We start from the raw sequence: 25,306 nt of genomic DNA, 5'->3' as shown, positions 1-25,306 counted from the left end.
TCGATCGAACCAAACCAAATTTCCCAATGAATTCTGCAGCAACTCAATTCCAACTTTACATAAAACACATACTTTGAGCAAGTCTAAAACTAGACTAAAAACCTGTTTTGATCATGGTTTGCCAACAATACAAATTAGAGTTCTAATACATTAGCTCCTAAGTACTTAGAACCTAACAGACTTGAACTTGCAAAAGTGAGTAAGACATTTTATCAAACACATTGTTTGCTTGTCCCAAATGGGAATGAGATGAATGTTTTGCAACATAAATCCACCCAAAAATTACACCCAAGACAAAATAAGCACAACTACGTAAAAGCACCGTGGGATTGCAACCAACTACTTGAGCAGTTGAGCCTATTTATAAAGGTATTATATAGAGCAACTAATGAGCTTGCAAATGTACCAGCACCTGAAAATTTTTAAATGTAATGTGACATATGTTTTCATCATTGTACTCGCATGATGCAAAGACCAAGTAATAAATTATAGAAACAGTGTGAGTCAGTAAATATCTCAACCAATAAAGAAATCAAAGCAAAACAAACAAACTACTCCGATTAGCAAAAAAACCATTACCAAACAACATAAAAAAATGAATAAACAAAGTTAGTTAGTACCTCTTTAGATACAGAAGAAGGTTTTGATATTCATTGCCTGGTGGCTGTTCCCTCTTCGTTTTAGTATTTTGTACCACAACCAATAAAGTTGAAGATTTGATTTTCCTGAGCTTGTGTTTCCTTAAACATGCAAACCACAAACTCAGTACTTGGAATAAAAAAAAAATGAATTGAAAGAAACAAAGAGACAAAGGAAAAAAACAAAAAGAAAACAAACTTCCCTATTATTATTAATTTTTTTTTAAACTTCATTTTTTATTTTTTTAGAACATTATAAAATCCATCTTAATCTGTGTTTATGCATGAAATATATTCAAATGAAACATAATGAGAAAAATACAAAACACCTCATCACCATTATAGGATTCTTACTGTAACTCCCCAATTTATATTGCAAAGAGGACAATTAATTCCAAGAATACAAAGTGGAACAAAAAATATATCTTGAGGTAGGTGGGAGAAAAAAAGAGATCCCTTAAAACCAATCCTTTTTTTGTACTTGCACTGATTGAAACTAAAAATTGGTCCCTCAAGATAAAATGTCCAAGCCTATGTAAGTGCAAAGAAAGTGGCTATGGTAGGCCTAACCAAGTCTTCTATTATAGAATTTTCTCAATGCCAATCCTTAAAAGATAAGAGTTGGTACTAATAAAAATCTGCATTGCCTAGCTCTTTCCTTGAGCTGTGTACATTTGTTTTTCAATTTCTTGATGCTTCATACCATTGTCCTTTTCCATTAACTCCTATTTCATTAGGATCTTGATAATATTTGCACTTTTCTCAATTTCACCAATATTCATTTTCTTATTTGTCTCTACCATTTTTTCAACTACTTTGGCTCTAAGTAGTAATTATGACCTAGCAAAATTAAATATATATATATATATATTCACAAAAAAATAGCATTAGCATAAAATATAAAATGATGCATTGGGTTGCACTCTATAAAACTCAAAGCATTATTATATCATAAATTATCCAATTTGTTGGTCACTAATTGGGTGCAGGTGCAAACACATGCATATCAAGAATTGGATATAAGGTTGTAACGTTGAATGCTCATAGGACACCAAGACTAAACTGGATCAAAACATAGTTCTAATGTTATCCATTTAAAAACAGTTAATTTGTTAATAATCTGCATATCAAGAATCAAGAATATATATACATTGATTTAGGAGTGAGCATTGTTCTAAGAAAATAACTTAGAAACAGATGGATTGTGGATGAGATTTTTAAAGACTTTTCCTAAAGACGCCATCTCTAGGTAAATGGTAAAATTTATAAATATTTGACCCAATAGAATAACATCCCAAAACAATAAAGGAAGATATCCTTCTACTTCACTCTTGTAGACAACATCCATCCCATATAGCATCTTGTGAAAGACAACATGGCATTCCATCCAACCTTTAAAAGGAAACAAAAAGCAGGCATGTACGAAAGAAAAAACAAAAAATTTTAGTAATGAAAAATGTGCGCTAAACAGTTGGTACCAATTTTCATTGTTCAAATACATTTAAAAAAAAAAAAAATCCTCCACTCTATTGTTCATCATTGATAGTTCTCCCCACTTAAATTTCATCATTCAACCATTAACACAGCTAGCAAATGTCAGCATATTATAGTTCACACTTGCCGTCAAGGTGCACATATGTTGCTAATTCTGAATATGGACACTCAAAGTCATGTAATGAGTCTGCCCCCACCTATATATGATAAAACATCTTGATCTACCTTAATTGAGTACCACACTACTTATTTAATATGAAAAACAACTTAAACATGAGGTTATATGCAATAGCAACATGAGTTTATATGCAAAATTCAGTGAAATTAAGATGAGTGCACAATGTTCCAAAACAATTCAACAGTATGAGTGATAGAAACTAACAATAAATAGATACAAAGATACCCAAGCATTTAGGTATTTGGGTTTCATCACACATTCAAGCATTTATTCGAATACAATATATATATATATATATATATATATAGTTTTTTAGGATAGAGAAACCAAATAGTGATTGTCAGTCTTCCAAGGAGAGAAAAAGAGATTTGCATTAAAAAAATAGACATATTGGCATATTCCTCTCTCTAGAAATCATAGTAACTTGGCCCGCTTAAAAAAAGGGGATATATTGTATGGGATTTTCTTTAGAAGAAATTAATTAAAGTAGCAATTGAATATAAACACAGCATACACAATAAGTGAAGTAGAAGTTTGTTTGGCAAAAATGTTTCTTTGTTTTGACTTTGGAGTTGTGATTGTTATGAAAAAGGGTAAGAAAGTGATATCTTTTGCTATCTCCAAGAGATCTAGTACCTGATAGCATTTGAATTGTAGACTGAAGATATTTCGTGGGTGCCTAAAACAATGCCAATAAATAATAAAACATTAACATTTGCGCAATAAAAAACTATGATATCCAAAATTTAGAACTGAAAAAAGAGCACCAAAAAAATTTTGGAAAAAAAATAGAGATAAAGAGAGAAAGAGACTAAATTTCATACCAAATCAAGATAAACCCTTCTGTCTTCTTTGTTAACTTCAAAGTTCAACTAAAGCCTCTCATAGCTTATACCTTCTATGTCTGCAATTTTTTTTTCTTGCTCTTCTCTCTCTTGCTTCCTTTTAACGTCCCTTGTATAGTGAAAAGGAAATCTAATATAAACTAATCAAATCTAACCCAAAAACATATAGAAAAAATAAATCCTAACCCAAATACCTAAATGAAAACAAAATAAATTCTAACCCAGGTACCTAAAAATCAAACCAATCCAAGCATAATGCATATTTAACATTCAATTAAAAAAAAAATTACCAGTGATGGTTCCAATAGAGTGGAAACTATAGCTGGTAGTATCGCTTCTAATCTGACTTGGATTGCTTCCAAGGATTTGCCTTTCCACCAATAAACCCATAAAAAAAAAGAAGTTAAAGAAAAACCTTTTAATTTTTTATTACATAGATTTGAAATTGAAATCAATCATTTACAAATGAAATCTACAATTGAATCCAAGAGAGAGTTAAATAAATCCAAAGCAACACATATACCCTACCCATAAACCAAATTTAATCCTATAACCTTGAACAAAACCAAATCTAACCCAAATGCCTAAATCGAAACTCTCAAATATAAATCATAGTTATCATGTAATTTTAAAAAGAATAAAGAAAACCTTCACTAGTAACGGTTCCGATTGCATGACGGTGGTGGCTGCCCTGAAATTTATCTCTTTGTCGATCTCTGTTCTTCATTTGTTTTAATGGGTTCATTATCTCGACTGAAGGCACTTTTGATCTCTCTTTTGTAACATTTTCGATCTTTCTTTCAATCTCTGTTCTTTTACAGTTTACGAAATCTCTCTGTCTCTCTCTATTCTTTTGTGTTTTTCCTCTTTCAGCAAACTGTCTCTGTAACTTTAAAACCCTTTTGGTGTGAGAAATTGATGGCTTTTATTATGTTTGTTTTGGGCTGAACAGGTGTAACATGCAGGCCAATGAGTGGCTTTTGTTATGATTGTTTCGGGTTGAACAAGTGTAACTTGCGAGCTGTTGTGATTTTAATTGTAAAGGTGAGTCTTCCAGATGCAACGTATGGTTTTTTAAAGAAAAAATTGTAAACGTGTCAGAATTTTAAGTGGATTTTTTTCCTAACATGGCAGCACCTCCTTAAAAAAACTTTTCAATTTTTTACATAAGATTAACTTCAATGCAGAATTGCAAAAGTCAAATTCAATTTATTGGGCAAATATTATTTGTCTCCACATCTATTCATATTCATATATATCTATCTATATATATATATATATATATATATATATAATAGTAGAAGCTGAGAGAAAATGGGTTCCTACATTTAAGGAGATGGTGACAAATAGGAAAAGTACCTATCCAAAATTCAGCCATGTTTCGCTTTAAAAGCGATAAATTATGTTGTTTGGTATTGCTACACACCGTTTAAAAGCCTGTTATTATAAATAACCACAAAAAAAAAAAAAAAAAAAAAAAACCAGTTACAATTAAAGCATACACGGAAATAGAAATTGAGAGGCGATGAAAGACAGAGAGATGCGAGGAGGAAACGGGGAAAGAAGCAGAGAAAGAGGCAGAATGGCGAACTCAGCATCGATTCTACCAAGTTTACGATTAAATCCAACCAAAATCCCGATCATTACAACGCTTGAAAGCCCGATTTACACAAAAATCCCAAAACTACCCACTCTCGATAAACCTTTTCTTCTTCTTTGCCTCTTCCTCCGTGTTGAAGCCGTTTTCTCTGCCTTTCTCAATTATCAAAACCCCTAAACTATAGCCCATTACCGCTTTCTCACTCCTTCAGCATCCCACTGCCATCATATACCGGTGAGTTTTTATCTTCGATTTAAGTTTGTTTATTAAGTATGATTAAGGTTTGATATTTTGTTTGGATTGGTTGCGATTTTTTTATTCAAATTAAGTTTTTCTCTTCGCCTTTCAGTTTAACATTTTGATCAGGCTTTGATATTTGTTTGGGTCTTTAGGTTATATTTGGTTCTCATTATGGTATTTAAATTATAAGTGATTCTGTTTTGATTATTTGGGTTAAATTTGTTCATGTTTATTTATCTACGGTTTCTGGGTTAAAACGTAGTTTCTTTCAGATACTTTCTAGACAAAGATGTAAGCTTTACAAGTCAAGTGGTAATAAAAAAGTAAATTGGACCTTTTTCCTTAATCTAGGTCCTATAAAGAATAAGATGATGAATTCCAAGAATAGGTATGAGTCAGTTGAGTTCATTTTTTCCCCCAATTACTTACGCATGCTCTTTTTATTTCAATCAATTTGGTTCCTTCCCTTTATATCTGCAGCTCTGTTCCTTTTACGTTTCAAAATCAATTTCTCTGTGCTTGAAATTTTCATATTTGTTTAATATTAATTCTTCTAGAATAACTGTTTGTCATTGTTCATTCTCTACCCTATTGCTTCCCTTCTAATTTCCATATGCTCTATGCGTCCTTTGCCCCATCCCTGCTACTCTGATTGTTTTTACTGCCCCCATCCCTTCTTTGCAATAGTATATCTAGAAGGTAAGCACACTCTTTCCCACTTCAACCACTATTTTCAATTCCTGTAACTTCTCATTGGTGCTTTTCCTATTTGAATTTCTATATTTAAAATTTTCCCCTCCTGCTGAACTGTCTAGGGTTTTCCTTTGATACCTATTGAAGGATAGATGGATTTATTCTCTTTCTTTGGATACTTTGTCTCAAATCGTCATCGATGTATTTTGGTTTGGGTAACATTAGGGATTTTCGCTCTTGGGTAATGTTAGGGATTTTCACCTTTGCTGCTTTTAAATCTGACACTTTACATTGTAGGATAATTTATAATTTTTTCTAAGTGGAATTATGGTTTCCTGGATTATTTGCTATGTTTTGGTTAACATGGAAACCAAAAGAGCAATTGTCATTGGAGAATGAGGAGTAAAAAAATAGAATGTTTTCAAAGTATGTGTTGTGAATTAAGGTTATGTTTTGTCTCTATAAACCCAAGGCTTAAAAAATAAAAAAACAAAAAAAAAAATATAAAAAAAGTAACATAAAAGACCTTTAGTTTGTGGTTAGTTTGCTTGATATATATCATGTGCTTGATATTTTGTTTCTAGATGAAAACTATTGTAACATATGAAGGGAGTGATATTTTGTATTGTATTTTATAGATAGAATTTCTGCAAGTTTAGGACTTTTGATTTATATGAGTTATTATTATTTAAAAACTTTCATCAATTATTAATACACATTGAATATGGATATTTTTTTGATTAATGCCTATTAATGCAGATGCAGTATGTAAACTGTGAATGCCTATTTATATTTTATAGATTGAGATTTTTTTTTTCTTTGAGTAAAGGAGGTCTTAATAATTTATTTGTTACAGTTGGTCCTTTCATTTATTTGTATGTATTAGATAATGAACAAAGACATTTAGAAAAGATTGAGAAACAAGAAACTGCAGGTCTTCTCGCAACATACTTAAAGTAACAAAAAGTCAGAAAGGGAAAAGGGGAGGGGAGGGGAGGGGACTGCTACATGGGTGAATAGGGATGTTTGATTGTAAAAGGGGAGAGTTTTTGTTTTGTTTTTTATATGATTTGTAGTGTAGTTTTTTGGCCTTTTAGAATCTGAAAGTTCCTGAATACTTAAAATGAAGGGTTCTTTTTGTGATCACATGTTTATTACACTTCTTTTTTTCTTCTTTTGCATCCTATTGATCTTACGCTATTGGAATAATTATTAACCTTCAAAAAAAAAATTTATCTAAGTTTCCTATCATTTTCTTAAAAGATATAGTTCATTCTGATCTGGGTTCAGTTCAGAAACTGAGGCCCCACTTGGTTAATGCCAAAAAATAATTTACGTGGATAAAACATATAAATTAATATATGTTAATATAAATGAAGTTCAGAAGCCAAAAATGCTACTCTGAGATAACAGGGGACTCTGTTTTTATCACTTTTCAGAACTATACCATAATCTCTGACATGTAACTTTCTGAATTCTGAACTAAATTTTGTGAGGTATGTATGGTTGTGGTGCAGTGGTTATTCTTTGCTTAGGGATCCCCAGTACAACAAAGGACTTGCTTTCTCTGAGAAAGAGAGGGATGCTCATTATGTGCACAGTCTTCTGCCTCCAATAATTTTGTCTCAACAACTTCAGGTTGTATTAGTGATATTGGCTTATAGCATTGTTTTATCTGATTCATTGTTCTCATAGTTTGAAAATTTCGCTGACCCTCTTTTGTATTTTACTAATCCCAGGAGAAGAAATTGATGCAGAACATCTAACAATATCAAGTCCCACTGCAAAAGTACATTGCCTTGATGGAGCTTCAAGTAGGACTTAGGAGTTTCACTGTCGTTTCTCAATGTTGATGAGCTTGAGCTTTTACAAGAGTATGTTGATCGTGATATTCATATTAAAGCTAATAAGGACAACGTAATCATTACTATCATGTAAGCTTCTTGAGGATCAATAACTATATTCTCTCAAACCCACAACCTTCAGAAAAACCTTGAACCAAATTTGCTTTAGTTATAACTTCTAAGATTTCAATTATCATTTTTTCTAAATCATGTGTTGATGCCAGGTTGGTCATTTTCAGAACAAGTGTCTTCTCCCCCCCCCCCCCCCCCCTTTTCATTCATGCCCTAGGTTTAATCCCATAATTAGAGAAGTGTATAAATGGAATTTTGAGTTCTTTGAATTGCGTTTGTGTGCTAATTAAGAGATACTTTAGTGTACAAGTATTTTTCCTTGGTATTATTTATATACACATTGATTTTTCAGTTTATAATGTTTACATACTAGGTTTAATTCTTGAGTGCATGTATGAATTTAGTTAGTTTGAATGTAACTGACTGATATTAGCTGATTAGTGGCAATGCTAAAAATAATTTCCAAGAATTCCAGATTGGGTTCCCCTTTGAAACAGTTGTCGTTGGTGGCAAATTATTTGATGATGTCTGTCATCTCCTTAAATTAGATTCAGCACAGACAAAGAGTGGGGAAGTGAGGGAATGTCAATTTCTTTTTTATTTATTATTGTTTTAATTTTTTGGTTTCCTCCTTTCTATTTGGTGTGTGTGTGTCAGTTTTTATTATTAAAAAAAAAAAAAAAAAAATAGCGTTGGAACTGTGCAATTATTGTTGCATGAAAATATGTGATTTTATTTAGGTTGTATTTTTATTTGCAGGTATATAGAGTTGAATGCAAGAAAATTACCAACAAATTGCTTTGTAATATATACCCACCACAAAATTAAGTTTAGTCCCTTGCAAACAATGGTTTCTTGCATCTATTATTTTATTTTGTGTATGTTTGCCGGGATTTTTTTTTTTTAATTTTATTTTAAGGACGTTGTAATATATTACTTTAGATTTTGTGAGAATTGTTTCATATTTTTCACCTAAAATATTATTAGTGGTTTTGTTTATTTATTGATTGATACTAATTTTGTCCATTGTAATTAACAATTTGAAGTTGTTTTACTTAAATGAGTTTGGATCACACAAGTATTGGTGTGATATGTTTGACATATTAACATGGAAACCAAAAGAGCAATTGTCATTAGAGAATGAGGAGTAAAAAAACAGAATGTTTTCAAAGTATGTGCTGTGAATTAAGGTTATGTTTTGTCTCTATAAACCCAAGGCTTATTAAAAAAAATAAATAATAAATAAAAATAACATAAAAGACCTTTAGTTTGTGTTTAGTTTGCTTGATATATATCATGTGCTTGATATTTTGTTTCTAGATGAAAACTATTGTAACATATGAAGGGAGTGATATTTTGTATTGTATTTTATAGATAGAATTTCTGCAATTATAGGACAAATGAGGGGCTATACAACATGCACTTGACGAATTTTAATGTATTGTTATGTTGATTGTTTTTTATTACATAAAATGATCCCGCGCATTGCGCGGGTTAAACACTAGTATATATATAAAAGCAGAGACCTAATGTGGGAATGTATAAGGTTCTACTAAGTGGCATATTGTATGACATCCTTCTCATTTATGCTTCCACCTCATCTAAATTTAGCATTTATGTCAAACTATTAAGTAATGACAAATGCATTTATTTCAATGTATTAATAAAAATCAAAGAATTTGTATACATTTATAACTTTACATATTTTGAATTGATGAGGATGGATTTAAAAAGTCATGGGACAAGTAGGAATAAAATTAAAAGAATTTGTATACATATATAACTTTACATGCTTTGTGACGAACATCCATGATAGGTCGTCTGTAAGAGTGACAATCACAACTACGTCCTTTGTAGAGACGAACGTAAGGGTAAGACCCCGTCGACATGATCAAAGGCATGTGTGCACACATTGATAACACAGATAAATGCCAGCTAGGCAGCTGGCAATCCATAACTACGTCGAGATAGTGATAAAAGCAGAAACGGAAAAACGGTCATCTGTTGTGCCTTAACTAAGATTATCAGTACCCATTAAATGCAACGGTTAGGAAAAAAACGCTTGACCGAGCATTTAACGAACATAATTGCACCAACCTGAAGAAAGTTATAAAAGGTGAACCCAACACTAAGGTACGTGACATGTAAAATTACTAGAGAGAAAGAACTGTTAGAAAGTTTATTCTGGGAGTACGTAATTTGACTTAAGCATCGGAGTATTTCCAGCTGGCCTCACACCGGTGAAGACATTCCTTTGCTTTCTTCTTGTCTTGACAACAGGTCCCGGAGATCGTCCATTGCACTGACGAGGTACATTTTCGGCTTCATCAGTTTGGCGCCATTTGTGGGAAACGCAGTGAGTTAACCCTTACTTGAACCATCGTGCTCCTACCGATAAAGTTCCTGTCTCGAGATGGACAACGAAGCGGCAGCACCTCCAGATCCTGTGGTGATGGCTTAACAAAACCAAGCCTTAATAGCAACTGTGCAAGAGTTAATGAGGCAAAATGAAGAGCTGAAACAATGAGTTCGTCCAGAGGGCAATAACACTACGCATCATCAGCGCAGTCGTAGCAGGCATGATGAGGAAGCTAGCAGCCCTAGGAATAGCAAGGGAAAAGATACAACAGATTACACTAGATAGTCTACACCTGGTAATAGCTATTTGATGCAAAATCTGTGAAAAGAGCTCAACGAAGTGAAGAATGCCATGAAGGGAAAGATAGCAATGAACTTGGATGGCATGCTTAAATGGACAGATTCGCCTTTTACACCCGGTGTCTTGGAGTGCCCCCTACCTCCAAAATTCCGTCTACCACAACTAGAGTTCTATGATGGGACGAAAGATCCCCTTGACCATATAGGGGCCTTCAAGACCATTTTAAACCTGCAACAGACCCTAGACGAGGTTATCTATAGATCATTCCCTGCCACCCTTAGAGGGGCTGCAAGGGTTTGGTTTAGCAAGTTGCCAGCATCTTCCATTGTGAATTTTGAGCAACTCAGTGACTCGTTCGTTCACCATTTCATTGGAGGACAACGTCAGAAAAGGCCAACCTCTTACTTGTTAATAGTAAGGCAGCAGGAAGGGGAGAGCTTGAGGGATTATGTGAAGCGGTTCAATAAGGTAGTATTGGAGATCGACGAAGCTGATGATCAAGTCATCATGACAACCTTCCAAGCAGGACTCAATAATCCCAACCTCATCTTTTCATTAGGAAAAACACCACCAACCTCCATGACGGATCTATTGTTCAAAGCCTAGAAGTATATGAATGGGGAGGACGCCCTTACGGCCAAGGGGCTAATGGGAAAACGAAAGAAGGAAGAGACCGGCGAGTCCCATGGAAAGAAGAAGGATCACAAGGATTCATACTTAGAAGCCAAGTCCAGCAAGAGTAGCCCTGACGCCCCAAAGAAAAAGATGAATTTCACCCCATTTGTTATGCCGGCGGACAAAATCCTCATGCAAATAAAGGATGAACCAGGGCTGAAATGGCCTAAGCCGTTGAGTACGTCCTCAAGGAAGCGTGACCCAAAGAAGTACTGCCGTTTCCATAAAGATCACGGCCATTATACTGACGAGTGCCGCGATTTGAAGGAGCAAATAAAAGAGCTGATCCAACAAGGAAAGCTTCAAAAGTTCATCAAGAGGGATCACCAACCTCGGTCAAGGGCTGACGATAAAACCCATGATAATGCCAAGGATGATGGACGAGACCTTCCAAAGCAAGTCGTAGGGGAGATACGAACGATAGCAGGAGGGCCTGTAACAGGAGGGTCATACAAGTCTTTGAAGAAGATGTATTACAGGCAGGTCAATAGTGTCCATATGAAACATCCATCTCCAAAGTACCGACGGTCTAAGAATGACGACATCACATTTTCTGAATGAGATGTAAGTGGGATAAAGCAACCCCATAACGACCCACTCGTCATCACGTTGGGAATAGAAGGATTTGCCACGTGAAGAGTGTTAGTTGATAATGGAAGTTCAGTAAACATAATGTATATAATGGCCTATCAGCAATTGAGATTGGATCCTAAGAGGCTCAGATCCTTTAATTCTCCACTGGTCAGTTTCAGTGGAGATAAAATTTACCCAAGAGGAATCGTTACGTTATCTGTTACTGCTGGAACACACCCAGCACAAGTGACAATTCAATTAGATTTCTTGGTCATCGATTGTCCATCATCCTACAATGTCATCTTGGGACGAACTACTCTGAACAGGCTTAAGGCTGTAACGTCGACTTACTGCTTGAAAATGAAGTTTCCAACTCCAAACGGGGTAGGTCAGATATGTGGAGATCAGCTATTAGCCAGGGAATGTTATCAAGCTATCTTGGCTTCAAGAGAGAACCACACGTGGGTGGTGGAGGAGGAACCAAATGAGTCATCCCAAGAGTTGGAGGAAGTGAACCTAGTAGACGGGGACATGACGAAAGTGACAAAGGTAGGGACAGGACTCAGCACCGTCTTGAAGAGTAGGATTGTGGAGTTCCTCAAGCAAAATCTAGACGTCTTTGCTTGGACTCACGAAGACATGCCGGGGATAGACAATGAGGTCATAGAGCACAAGCTGAATGTCGACCCTACCAAGAAGCCCAACGAGTTTTTGCCGTAGAACGGAACAAAGCAGTTATGGAAGAAGTAGAGAAGCTTTTGACAGCTGGATTCATCCAGGAAGTCTATTATCCCGAGTGGTTGGCCAACATCGTCATGGTCAAAAAGTCCAACGGGAAATGGCACATGTGTGTGGATTTTACAGATCTCAACCGAGCCTGCCCTAAGGATAGTTTTTCGCTCCCTAGGATCGATCAGTTGGTGGACACAACGGCCGACCATGAGTTGTTGACTTTCATGGACGCATTTTTAGGCTATAACCAAGAGAAAACTGCATTTGTTACCAGTCAAGGGTTATATTGCTACAGGGTTATGCCTTTTGGCTTGAAAAATGCAAGAGCCACTTACCAAAGGTTAGTAAACCAGATGTTCTGTAGACAGATTGGAAGGAACATGGAAGTCTATGTAGATGACATGCTCGTAAAGAGCAAAAAAGCAGAGCAACATCTAGACGACCTCAGGGAGACTTTCGACATATTAAGGAAGTATCAAATGAGGTTGAACCCAGCTAAGTGTGTAGTCGGGGTGTCATCTAGCAAGTTCTTGGGGTTCATGGTCTCATAGAGGGTTATAGAGGCTAACCCAGAGAAAGTCAAAGCTATATTGGATATGACGTCCTTGAGAAGTGTGAAAGAAGTTCAAAGACTGACGGGGGGCATAGCAGCCTTGAACAAGTTTGTGTCTAGAGCGATGGACAAGTGCCTCCCATTCTTCAAGACGTTGAAGTAGGCTTTCCATTGGACAGACGAGTGCGAAGCAACTTTCCAAGCTCTCAAAGATTAGTTGTCCAAACCACCATTGTTGAGTCCGTTCGTCGAGGGCGAGGATTTATTCCTATACTTGGCCGTCTCTCAGATAGCAGTAAGCTTGGCACTCATCAAAGAAGAACTTCAGGTTCAAAGGCCAATTTACTACACAAGCCAAGCTTTCCAGGGGGTAGAAGCAAGATACCCGAGGATAGAGAAGCTAGTGTTTGCCTTGATCATTGCATCAAGGAAGCTCTGTCCTTACTTCCAAGCACACACGATACTGGTGATGACAAACCAACCATTGCGAAAGGCCATGGGCAAGCCAGATGCAGCAGGAAGAATGGTTCAATGGGTAGTAGAATTGAGTCAGTTCGATGTTGATTATAGGCCTAGGATAGGGATCAAGGCCCAAGCACTGGCAGATTTTGTCAATGAATTCACTACGGCCGAGCAAGATCTAGAATCAGGGTACTGGACGATGTACACAGATGGCTCAGTGGCATCTGGCATAGGCAGAGTAGGTGTGATTCTCTTCTCCCCTGAAAAAGACATCCTCAAGTATGGGGTAAAACTCCAATTCTCAGCACGAATAATGAAGCAGAATATGAAGCCGTCTTAATGGGCCTATGGGTGGCAAAGGCTTTGGGAGTGAGAAACTTGAAGTTGAACTCTGATTCAAAACTCGTGACCGGACAGATGAATAGTGAATATGAGGCTAAAGAGGACAGAATGAAGAGATACTTAGCACTGACTAGTCAGTTAATTTCTAACTTTGCTGATGTCAAGATAACCTAGGTACCCCGAGAAGAAAATTCTGAAGCAGATGAGGTTGCCAGACTAGCATTGTCAGAGACCAGCGAGAGACGACCTAATTTGTTAGTGGAGGTGCAATATCTCCCAAGCATTGAAGGACTTGAAGTGAGCTGTGTACTATTAGGAGAAAGCTAGATGGATCCAATCGTCATTTACATCAAGGATGGTAGTCTTCCGTCAGACCCAGCTGAAGCTCGAAAAGTCAAGATCAGGTCATCTAGGTTTACAATCTTGAATGATGAGCTATACAAAAGGGGATTCTCTCAGACCTACTTGAAGTGCCTTGGCCCAGGAGATGCTGAATATCTTCTAAGGGAGATCCATGAAGGAGTGTGCAGGAATCATTCTGGACCACGCTCACTCGTCGATCAGGTTGTTCGTGCAGGGTACTTCTGGCCAACAATGCAGAAGGATGCAACTCAGGTCGTCCAGAAGTGTGACAAATGCCAATGATTTGGGAATGTGCAGCATGTCCCAGCAGAGTATTTGACGAGCATAACTTCACCCTGGCCATTTTCCACGTGGAGAATCGACATAATGGGCCCCCTACCTCATGGTAAGAAACAGGTAAAGTTTTTGGTCGTTGCTATTGATTATTTTACGAAGTGGGTGGAAGCAGAACCTCTTACAATCATAATAGAGGTGAAGATACAGCACTTCGTGTGGAAGAATCTTGTTTGCCGGTTTGGAATCCCTCGCATCATCATCTCTGACAATGGGCAACAGTTTGACAACAGAAAATTCAGAGATTTTTGTATAGAATTGGGGATAAAGAACCATTACTCTTCACCTAGTCAACCACAGGCCAGTGGCTAGACAGAAGTTACAACTCAGACTTTGCTCAAACTGATCAAAACCCGACTTAAGGGGGCAAGGGGGGCATGGCCTGATAAGCTCCCAGGAGTTTTATGGGCCTACAAAACGACGGAAAGAACCTCGACGGGCGAGACTCTCTTCAAGATGACTTTTGGAACAGAAGCAGTGGTCCCTGTGGAGATTGGAGTATCAAGCATTAGGAAGGCGTGGTACGACGAGAAAAGTAATGAAGAAGGTCTCAAGTTAGCCCTGGATTGTTTACCTGAAGTTAGAGATGATGCTGTGCAGAGAATGGCCCTATATCAAGAAAGGATAATGAAGTATTACAACCAGAGGGTCAAGCTAAAGTGATTCAACCTAGGAGACATGGTCCTGCAGAAGGTTTCACAAGCCACTAAGGATCCAAACGACGGAAAACTAGGCCCCAACTGGGAAGGCCCATACAAGGTCGTCCGTTACTCAAGAAAAGGTAGCTACTACCTGGAAGACACAGAAGGAAAGCCTTTGCCTTATCCATGGAATGCTGAAAATCTTAAGAAGTACTATCAGTAAAGGAGCAAAGCCTCAGCCTTAATAAGTTCCAAGATTTGGAAAACCTTGTTTATCCACTCACAGATAAGTGAGACATCGATTTTCATTACGTATTTGTACTTTCATTATGTATATGTTTCATTTCCTTCCAATATTTTATCTTTAGCACTTGTTGTGTTTCCTTGTAATTCCCTTTTTATAAGCAAGGATGAATAAAACAGGCCAAGCATCTGTAGAATCATTTCCTTTCAAATGATCAAAACAGTAACATTTCACGGAAGGGCTCCCTAAAGTTAAGGATAAAAATTCCAGTCAATATGGATGACGAGGATAAAAATCCAATGAAAGTGATAAAAACTCTAAGTTTAAATCACAAGGATAAAAAATCCCGTCAATGAGAATGACGAGATTAAAATCCAAATTTAAGTGATAAAAACTCTAAGTTTAAATCACAAGGATAAAAAATCTTGTCAATATGAATGATGAGATTAAATCCAATTTAAGTGATAAAAACTCTAAGTTCAAATCACAAGGATAAAAATCCAGTCAATGAGAATGACGAGATTAAAATCCAAATTTAAGTGATAAAAACTCTAAGTTTAAATTACAAGGATAAAAAATCCCGTCAATGAGAATGACGAGATTAAAATCCAATTTAAGTGATAAAAACTCTAAGTTTAAATCACAAGGGTAAAAAATCCAGTCAATATGAATGACAAGATTAAAATCCAATTTAAGTGATAAAAACTCTAAGTTCAAATCACAAGGATAAAAAATCCCATTAATGAGAATGACGAGATTAGAGTCCAATGAAAGTGGTAAAAACTCTAAGTTTGAATCACAGGGATGAGAAATCCCATCAATATGAATGACGGGATTAAAACCCAACCTAAGTGATAAAACCTCTAAGTTTAGGTCACAAGGGTAAAAAAATCCCATCAACACAATCGGCAAGGTTATAATTCTAAGCACAAAAGCCATAAGCAGTTTGTAAGACGGCCCCAAAACCGAGGGGAAACCCGTCATTTCAAAAAAGTTGAAAGCCTCAAAGACAAGAAGGTAGCTATTCGTCATCAAAAATATAAAACCCCAAAAAAAGGGGGTAACTATTGTTTTCCAAATAAAAGAAAAAAGAAAAAAGAAGGAAACAATGATAAATTAAGAAGGAGGGGCGGAGGATTCGTCCATGTTTTTGCCATCAGTTGCTTTATCTTTTTTTTTGAACGCCAGACTCGTCCCTCTCTGGTTCCTTAGACTCGTCCTCAAGAATCTCAGTATCAATCTTCTCAAAATCTAAGTTGGAAAAGTCTACCGCCGTGCTGTGGTGCTTCATCGTCCATCTACGCAAGAGCTCAAACCCCTTGAAGTACTGTATGAACTGGAGGTCTAAAAATTCTTCTGACCCTTTGAACTTCTTGATAACCTTGGCCCTTTCCTCGTCAGTCTTCAAGAGAGCCGCCTGAATCTCTTCGTCTTTCTGGATGACCAAAGCCTTCTCCACACGAAGGGCTTCTATCAGCTCCTTTATCTTCTGGTTCGCCTCGTTCTTCTCGTTCATAGTAGTGGTTAAGTCCTTCTTCAATTAAGAGCATTCAACCTCCACAGATTCCACCTTCGATGTGGCCACCACGACCTTCTCCTCTATATTCAGATAGTCTGTGGTAATGCGCAGTGATTTCCCAAGGACCTGATTGGAATAAACAGAAAAAAGAAAAGTTACACTCGTGTACAAGAAAAAATCCAAAAGTGACACTAGAAGAGCAGATTTGCTTACCTGTACTAACTTGTGTATATGTCGACTGACGAGCTCATGAGAAGGAATAGACGACAAGCCCTTCAGCTCGTCATTGGTGATAACATTGTGCACATGACCCAGGGTAGTAGCAGGGTCGTCCCACACACTCATCCCAATCTTGCTCTTCCCCTTTGAGCGAGTGAGTGGGGGAGTTACAGCAATCACCTCCAGTGAGGGGGCTGGAGAAGGAGGAGCTACATTAACAGTTGGAGAAAGGGAAGCATCAACCTTTTCATCACCAAACTTCCTTTTCTTCGAATCAGATGTCAACTTGGCCAGAGGTTCGTTCTTTAAGTCCTTAATACGAGCATACTTATCTTTACTATATCTAGTTAAGGAAAGCAACGAAATTGAAAAGGTTAAGGACATACAATATCTTACTCTTTTCCTCTCGACGAATCTTCTCCAACACGTATCTCGAAGGTTTCAGACCTAAGCAGCAGGCGTATAATTGACGAGGATCAACAAAATCGTCAAAGTCGCCCACTTCACGAGCGTAAGCAAGTGTAGCACGAACACGATGACGGTACTGGTCTTCTAAGTCAAGTCAATCAAGCGCTGCAGCGGATCAAAAAAAGAGATTCATTAGAAGAAGAACCCAAACAATGAAAAGAAGCAAGGAAGAATGATGGAGATATGCACCAAGGGTTGGGACTTCCCATTTTCGTAGTAATCTGGGTCTTCTCCCTAGAAGTTATCAGACAGAGTTTCCCAACCCTTACCTGAGATAAAGAAATATCATGATTTCCAATCACAGAAAGAAGAGGGCAAACCCCTAACTACCCTAGACTTCCTATCCCACAACAGGAGTTCAAAATAGCCATAGTGGGTCGAAGCTTTTAAATGGTACAAATACAAAAACTCATTCAGGGTTATCATCTCCCTGTCACAGGCATACAAGACATACAACTAATAATCGTCCTCCAAGCATTGGGGACAAGTTGACTTGGAGCGATTTGAAACTCGTCCAACACTTGCATGATGAAGGGATGAACAGGAAAACAGAGACCACACAGGAAGTCAGCCTCATAAAAACACACTTCCCCATGGGCGAAATTACAAGCCTTTTCACCCAAATGGGGCAATCTGACGGAAGTTCCTTTAGGGAACTGGAACCTCTTCCTGTAACTCTTCAAATGGCTTTCTTTAAGGGAATAAGACTTGGAAAGAGCATGCAAAGGCCGCGAGGTTGAGGTTGAAGGCAATTTGGAGACTACGGTGTCAACAACTTGGTTTAAAGACTTAGCATTAGAAGACAAATCGGTCTCCAACTCACTGGACCTGACATCATCTACCCTATACTCGACATGGTCCATCTCTAAGTAATACCTAACTAAAGATTTATGGATTAGGGGATAAAGGGTGAACGAAACTGGCCTAATAGCAAAACTATGAGACACAAACATACCTAATTGGGGACACCGACTAGAAGAGTGCTTAAGGAAGACTCCCAACCTGGCAAAGAAAAAAGAGACCAAGGGGCACTCTTGACTGAGATGCTCAAAACCAACCATTAAAACGAAAATTGAAGAAACCTTACCAGAGATTTTGAAGATGAAGATCACTTGGCGCTTCAAAATCCAGGCAAAATAGGGCGAAGGTAAGGGAATGGTTTTCTCTAAAAAGGAAAACCCAAAATTAAAGCGCGCCAAAACCAATGTAACTTCGTACGCACCCTAATCGAGAACCAACACGTGCTCATTTCTTGAAGGAGCAGTTGCTTCACATTTAAACCGGAATGATGGATTTCGAAAATTATAGAAAATTGGATCGTCGCGTCCAATCACATTCCTAAGATCGTCCAAACTCATGACGACCACGGAATGAGAGGGCAATTGACGAACATCCATGATAGGTCGTCTGTAAGAGCAACGATCACAACTGCGTCCTTTGTAGAGACGAACGTAAGGGCAAGACCTCGTCGACACGATTAAAGGCATACGTGCACACATTGATAGCACAGATAAATGCCAGCTGGCAATCCATAACTACACCGAGACAATTACAAAAGCAGTAACGGCACAACGGTCATCCGTTGTGCCTTAACTGAGATTATCATTACCCATTAAATGCAACGGTCAGGAAAAAAAACTCGACCCAGCATTTAACAAACATAATTGCACCAACCTGAAGAAAGCTATAAAGGGTGAACCCAACACTAAGGTATGGGACATGTAAAATTACTAGAGAGAAAGAACTGTGAGAAAGTTTATTCTGGGAGTACGTAATCTGACTTAAGCATCGGAGTATACCCAACTGGCCTCACGCCGGCAAAGATATTCCTTTGCTTTCTTCTTGTCTTGACAACAGGTCCCGGAGATCGTCCATTGCACTGACGAGGAACATACTGACAAGGTACATTTTCGACTTCATCACTATTGTAAGGTTGAATTTAATCAACCATTTTATTGGCTTTATTCCGTGCCAAATTTGCTTGTATTTCAGCATTTAGTAACCCTATATTTAGGTAGGTTTGTTGTAAGGGTAGTGAGTGAGATAGAGTGTAGATTGCTCAAGAGTGAGCAAGAAAACAGAGACTCGCGGCCTGTTCTCGCGGGTGGCTCGCGGCTTCAAGCCGCCAGACGTAGCAACGTGCCAAGCGTGCCAGAAGGTGAATAGTCATGCTAGCTGGAGCACTACAGGACAAAACAGGACAACTGGCTATACGGTTATCTCGCGACTCAGTCAAGTCGCGAGGTCAAGCCGTGAGCCACCCCTGTTTTGTAAAACCTGACGTTTCACATTCCTCACTCACTCTAGTATAAATACCCATTATACCCACAAATGAAAGAGGGCTTCCAGAGAGAATTTTGATAGAGAAACCCTAAAGAAAAACAAGATTGATTCACCTACAATCTATACATTAGAGTCTCTTCAAATTCCTCAACTCTCTTCCTCTCCATTGTCAAATCCTTGAGAGGTTTTTTACCAAAACCTTGTTCTCACCATATTCATCACTGTGAGAGGGCTGTTTGGTGTTCTGGGAAGCAATTAGGAAGGAACCAATCTACATTGGTTGATGCTACGGTCTAGTAGCGGAATCCGGGAAGCTAGAAAAGAAAAAGGTTTGGCGCAACCTCGTTGGAGCAAGAAGCTTGGAGGGCTTAGGTGCACTGGGTAGATTAGGCTTGGAGGGTCTATTGCTGTCCATGTATCCCAACTATATTTTCTAGTGGATTGTTTACCGCTTGGAGGGCGGCGGAGAGGTTTTACGCCAAGGGCTTCGGTTTCCTCTTCGATAACACATCGCGTGTTGTCTTTGTGTTTGCATCTTCCTTCCCTTTATCTTTGCCTTTTATTATCTGCTGTGGGTTGTGATTTTAATTTGGCTTAGATAGTTTTTCCAATTCTACATTATAGCTTATGTTCATTTTCCGCACACTAGTTGTTTGACATAATGCTTGAATTGGTTAATTTGTAAATTGGGGGTCTAAACGTTCAAGGGTGTTTATACACATATTTGAACTTTCAATTGGTATCAGAGCAGGTACACATCTTGTGGTTTCCTTACCATTGTGTGATCCTTGACTCCCTTTGAGATGGATCGGTCTCAATCCCTAAATGCACCTCCATATTTTGATGGTAGTAATTATGCTTTTTGGAAAGTTCGCATGAAAGCTTTTCTGTGTTCCATTGATGAGTCTGTTTGGGATGTTGTTGAGATAGGTTGGACCAGGCCTGAGGAAGCCAAATCCACATGGGATAAGGCAGCTCTTGCTGCATCTAATGCTAACAGTAAAGCACTCAATGCTATTTTCTGTGGTGTCTCTCCAAATGAATTTCACAGGATCTCTCACATTACCATTGCTAAAGAAGCATGGGAGATATTGGAGACCACTTACGAAGGCACTAAAAAGGTAAAAGACACCAAGCTGCAGATGCTAACCACTCGGTTTGAGGAATTAAAAATGAGTGAGGATGAGTCCTTTGACTCTTTCTATAGCAAGCTGAATGAGGTGATTGTCAGCAAGTTCAATTTGGGAGAGAAAACAGAGGACTCTAAAATTGTAAGGAAGATCCTTCGATCATTGCCGGAAAGTTTTCATGCTAAAGTGACAGCGATTGAATAGAGCAAGGACCTTGATGACATCAAAGTCCAGGAGCTGGTTGGTTCTCTTCAGACCTATGAGATGTCGCTGGTTGGTTCTCTTCAGACCTATGAGATGTCGCTGCCCAATCAACAGAAGAGTAAATCTCTTGCTCTTAAGACCATTAATGAGAAGGTGGAAGATCATGACTCATCGGGAGAAGATGTGGTTGACAAAGATGTTGCTTACCTTGTAAAAAAATTTAGAAAATTCTTGAAATTAAAAAATAATGGCAAATTTGGTGATAAAGGAAAATTCCAAAGTTCAGGAAGGGAGAAAAGGGAATTCAAAAAGAAAGATGGAAAAGAATCCCAACCTACACAAGGTGTCACTTGTTTCGAATGTAACGGGCATGGACACTTTAAGAAAGAATGTCCGAATTATTTGAAATCGAAAGGCAAAGTGTATGCCACGACATTGAGTGACTCGGATTCATCCGACTCAGAATCTGAAGAAAGCTGTGATGGAGAGGGGAACTACTCAGCTTTTATGACTATTGCTCATGTTGAGTCTTCAGACGAGTTGAATCTGCTTGTACGAGACCTTGGAGAACATAGTGATGAAGAATCACTGGAAATTGTTGAAGAATCAGATGTTGAAGAAGATGAAAGCACAGCCAATCTTTAAGAGAATTATAACTCACTCCTGGAGAAGTCGGGTGAGTACACCAGGGTGGCCAAGGCAGCTGTGAGAAAAATGAAGAAGGCAGAAGAGGATTATAAAAGTCTCCTAATCCGATATAGGGAGGCCAAATGTGAGATAGAAACACTGAATGGTGAGCTGTTAGAAGCTTACACAAAAGTGAGAACATAGTGATGAAGAATCACTGGGAATTGTTGAAGAATCAGATGTTGAAGAAGATGAAAGCATAGCCAATCTTCAAGAGAATTATAACTAACTCCTGGAGAAGTCGAGTGAGTACACCAGGGTGGACAAGGCAGCTGTGAGAAAAATGAAGAAGGCAGAGGAGGATTATAAAAGTCTCCTAATCCGATATAGGGAGGCCAAATGTGAGATAGAAACACTGAATGGTGAGCTGTTAGAAGCTTACACAAAAGTGAGATTTCTTGAGCAAGAGGTTGTGCAAGCAAATGCTAAAATTGAGAGGGTCACCACCAAGAAGCTAGATGATGTTATTTCATCTCAAAAGAGCTTTTCAGAAAAATCCGGGTTGGGATATACCGAAGGAAGTAGCTCATCTGGAAATGTTACTAAAGAAGTGAAGTTTATAAAGGCCAAAGAATCAGCTGATGTTGGTCCCACTGTTGAGAAGCCCAAGATAGAGGAGAAGAGAAATGCGGGGAACGAACGGTTGTTGAATTCCTGTAATCAATCTATGGGCAGGTCTGAATCTCGTGCCAAGTCTCGTCCACGACCACAAAGAGGTCCTAGATCAACTTATGTGTGTCATCATTACGGACTTCAAGGGCATACTCGACCAAATTGCCAAAAGCTGAGAGCAAAGAATAGTGCAACTCCTTAAAGGTCACGAGGACCTAGAAATGATAGAAGAAATTGGGTAGGTGAACAATCGAGAGATCAAAATGGTGATCCCGGAATGATGAACGTGATGAAGATGATTTGTGTATTCACCAACTGCTTGAAAAGCTTCTCACAAAGGTTTGAAAGCCCTAACTCCCGTACCCAATCCTATAAGGAAATCACCCGAAACGCAAGTGACGTGTGGGTGAAAAAGGGTACTCATGCATAAGCATTACAACATGTCCATGCATTAATACTTCCTATGCTTTGTGATGATGTTTGATTGTTTGTCTATTGTTTATGTGATGGTTGTTTGTTTGTTTATTTGTGCATACTTTTGATTTTGTTTTTGTTTTTTGATCAATATTTTTCTTCTAGTGTCAAAAATCCAAAAATCACATAAAAATTAGAAAATCAAAAAGTTTGATTGACATTGTTGAGTTTTTGTTTCAAAACTTGTTTTGCCTTGTACCTTTGTGCTAATGGCTTTGTGCATTTTCGAGTATAGCTTGTTTCATTGCACTCATATCACTGTGGGAGAAATCTTGAAATCTATGTGATTGTTGTAAATAGATCTTCAAACTTGTCATGAATGATTAGTGAATGGTTATGATGATCTTGAGACATGCATAGACTTGTGTCTATATATCTTCCCACTCTTTATTTTTGTTTTTGCTAAAAAGAGCTCACCAAATGTAAATCTCCAAATGAAAAGAGATTTTGAGCTGCAAAAGCCTGTCGCACATTCTAGTATTTGACTAGGAAAAAGGGTAAGCGACCTAAAATTAAAATGAATGTTTATTCAAAAAGCCAAAGGCTAGTTCATTAAAGTGAAATATCAAATATCACTCTCACAATGAGAGGTGATTGTCTCAAAAAGGATCAAAAAGATCAAATGTTATGATTGAAAGTGGAGTCAAATGTTAAGCTCCAAAATATGTTATCAAGTTTTGTGGGAGGTCATATATACATATTTCTATAATTGAGATGGATCACATGATCTAGTGCTAATTGTGTATGCCTTGGTTGAATTGATCATTGAAACTTCACATTAGACAAGGACTATCTCATTGTTGATATCCACCCACAACACACAAGTTCATGTTCAATAAATGTCATATTCATTTGTGTGATTGTACTTGATGAAATGTGTTTTCACATGCTTAATCTTTGTTAATTCAAGCACAAAAAGATTTTTGAGTGTTTTAGGTGTTTTTGGAAAGTATTTTGTTTAAAAAAAAAATCTGAAAATTTCAAAAATCCATTTTTGCCCTGTTTTGGCGACTCAGTCGCAGGTAAGTCAAGTCGCGAGCCTCAGTCGCCTCTTCGCGGGTCATTTTTTGCAACTTGTTCGCGAATGGAAGGTCCAGTCGCGAGGGTTACTCAGAGATTTTCGTGGCTTAGCTCGTGACTCCCTCGCGGGTAGACCTTCCAGTCGCGAAAAACACTTAGAAATTTTTTTCAAAATTCTGTCTTTGAATGTTTTGGCGGCTTGACCTGGCGACTTGTTGGCGACTCACTTCAGTCGCGAAAAACGCGTGTTTGGTAAAAATAGAGGCAGTTTTTAAATCTTTTTCAGTTTTCCCTCGAACTTTTGTGACTATTCATCTTCTCTCTTAACTGTCTCCTTCCCAAACACTCCGTGCACCCATTTTCAAACTCCATTGTTGCTTAATTTCTGCTCAAAATCTTCAAGTAACAGGTATGGGTTTTCTTTCTTGAACTCCTTTTTACTTGATTTTGTGTTTTTCCCTCTTGATTATTCGAAGTTGTTTATGTTTTTGAGATAGGTTTGTGTTTCGGCTGTTGCTCTATGTTCATGCTTAGCTTGTGGATGCTATTGCTTGAGTTTGAAATTAATTAAGTTGTTGGCTTTGTTCTTCATCATGTGCTTAGCTAGGGTGTGTTATTTATTGTTTACTCATTTTATCTGATCTTATGATTGATGAGTTGATTCAAAATGTTCCTTTTGTGGTTGTGAGGTTTACTGTGCTGAATGTGCCTGTTCTATTGTGTGCATCTATTGGGAGTTTCTGTGAGTTTTACAATGCTGATTATGAGTCATGTCATTCTCATCACATTGTATGTCTCATTGACATACATCTGTCTTTAGGTTGTTTTCAATCTCTGCTGCTTTAATACTCCCTTGCATTCTCCCTGTTGTTCTTGTGTTTCCTTTTTTTTTTTTTTTTTTTTTTGACTTGTTCATCCTTGTGGTTGATTTAAGTAGCATAAGGTTTTAGTGTTCAAGTTCATCTGTGTGACTGCAATTTCTTTGTTAATTACATAGTACTGATTAGTTCTTCACATGTATTGTTCTATGTTGTTGTGGCCTTTTCTGATTGCTCACAGATGGCTCCTTCATCCCCAAAGAAGAAAACACCTGCAAAGAAGGCAGATAAGAGAATGAAAATGGACCCTAATTTGTTCAGGTCTGTTTCTCACTTTGAGAGATACAAGGACTTCTTCTTGAAAGCAGGAATTATTCAAGAAAGATTTGTGGATTTGGAGGATTTAAGGAACACTTTTATCCCCAGCTGTTTTGAAGGGAGAGTATGGGAAAAGCTTCTGAGTGATCTCCCTGTAGTGTGTGAACCCCTGATTAGGGAGTTTTATTCAAATGCTGTGATAAGGGAGGATGATCTAAGCTGCTGGGTTAGAGGTAACGAGTTCACCTTGGATGCACATGACATTGATGATGTGCTAGGTCTTGAAGGATTAGAAGATCAGGAGTTTGTCAATTACAAAGATAGGATTGTGTCTATTGAAACTGTTCAACAGAGGATAGGTGGACAGAGAGAA

At 37.7% G+C, this 25,306-nt stretch overlaps 2 long non-coding RNA genes across 2 annotated transcripts; one reads left to right on the top strand and one right to left on the bottom strand.

Moving 5' to 3' along the window:
* Nucleotides 1-277: 277 nt before the first annotated feature.
* LOC126694389 (uncharacterized) lies at nt 278-4,087 on the bottom strand. The gene is made up of 4 exons (XR_007645752.1): nt 3,446-4,087; nt 3,135-3,264; nt 2,947-2,989; nt 278-740 (listed from the first exon to the last, which is right to left on the bottom strand). It is a non-coding gene; the product is annotated as an uncharacterized LOC126694389 (long non-coding RNA).
* Nucleotides 4,088-4,621: 534 nt separating this feature from the next.
* On the top strand, nt 4,622-7,679 carry LOC126694388 (uncharacterized). Its single transcript, XR_007645751.1, has 3 exons — nt 4,622-4,989; nt 7,206-7,326; nt 7,428-7,679. It is a non-coding gene; the product is annotated as an uncharacterized LOC126694388 (long non-coding RNA).
* The last annotated feature ends 17,627 nt before the right edge of the window (nt 7,680-25,306 follow it).

This window comes from Quercus robur, chromosome 8, assembly GCF_932294415.1.
Source record: "Quercus robur chromosome 8, dhQueRobu3.1, whole genome shotgun sequence".
Classification (NCBI taxonomy): domain Eukaryota; kingdom Viridiplantae; phylum Streptophyta; class Magnoliopsida; order Fagales; family Fagaceae; genus Quercus; species Quercus robur.
This window is presented reverse-complemented; position numbering and strand designations above follow the sequence as displayed.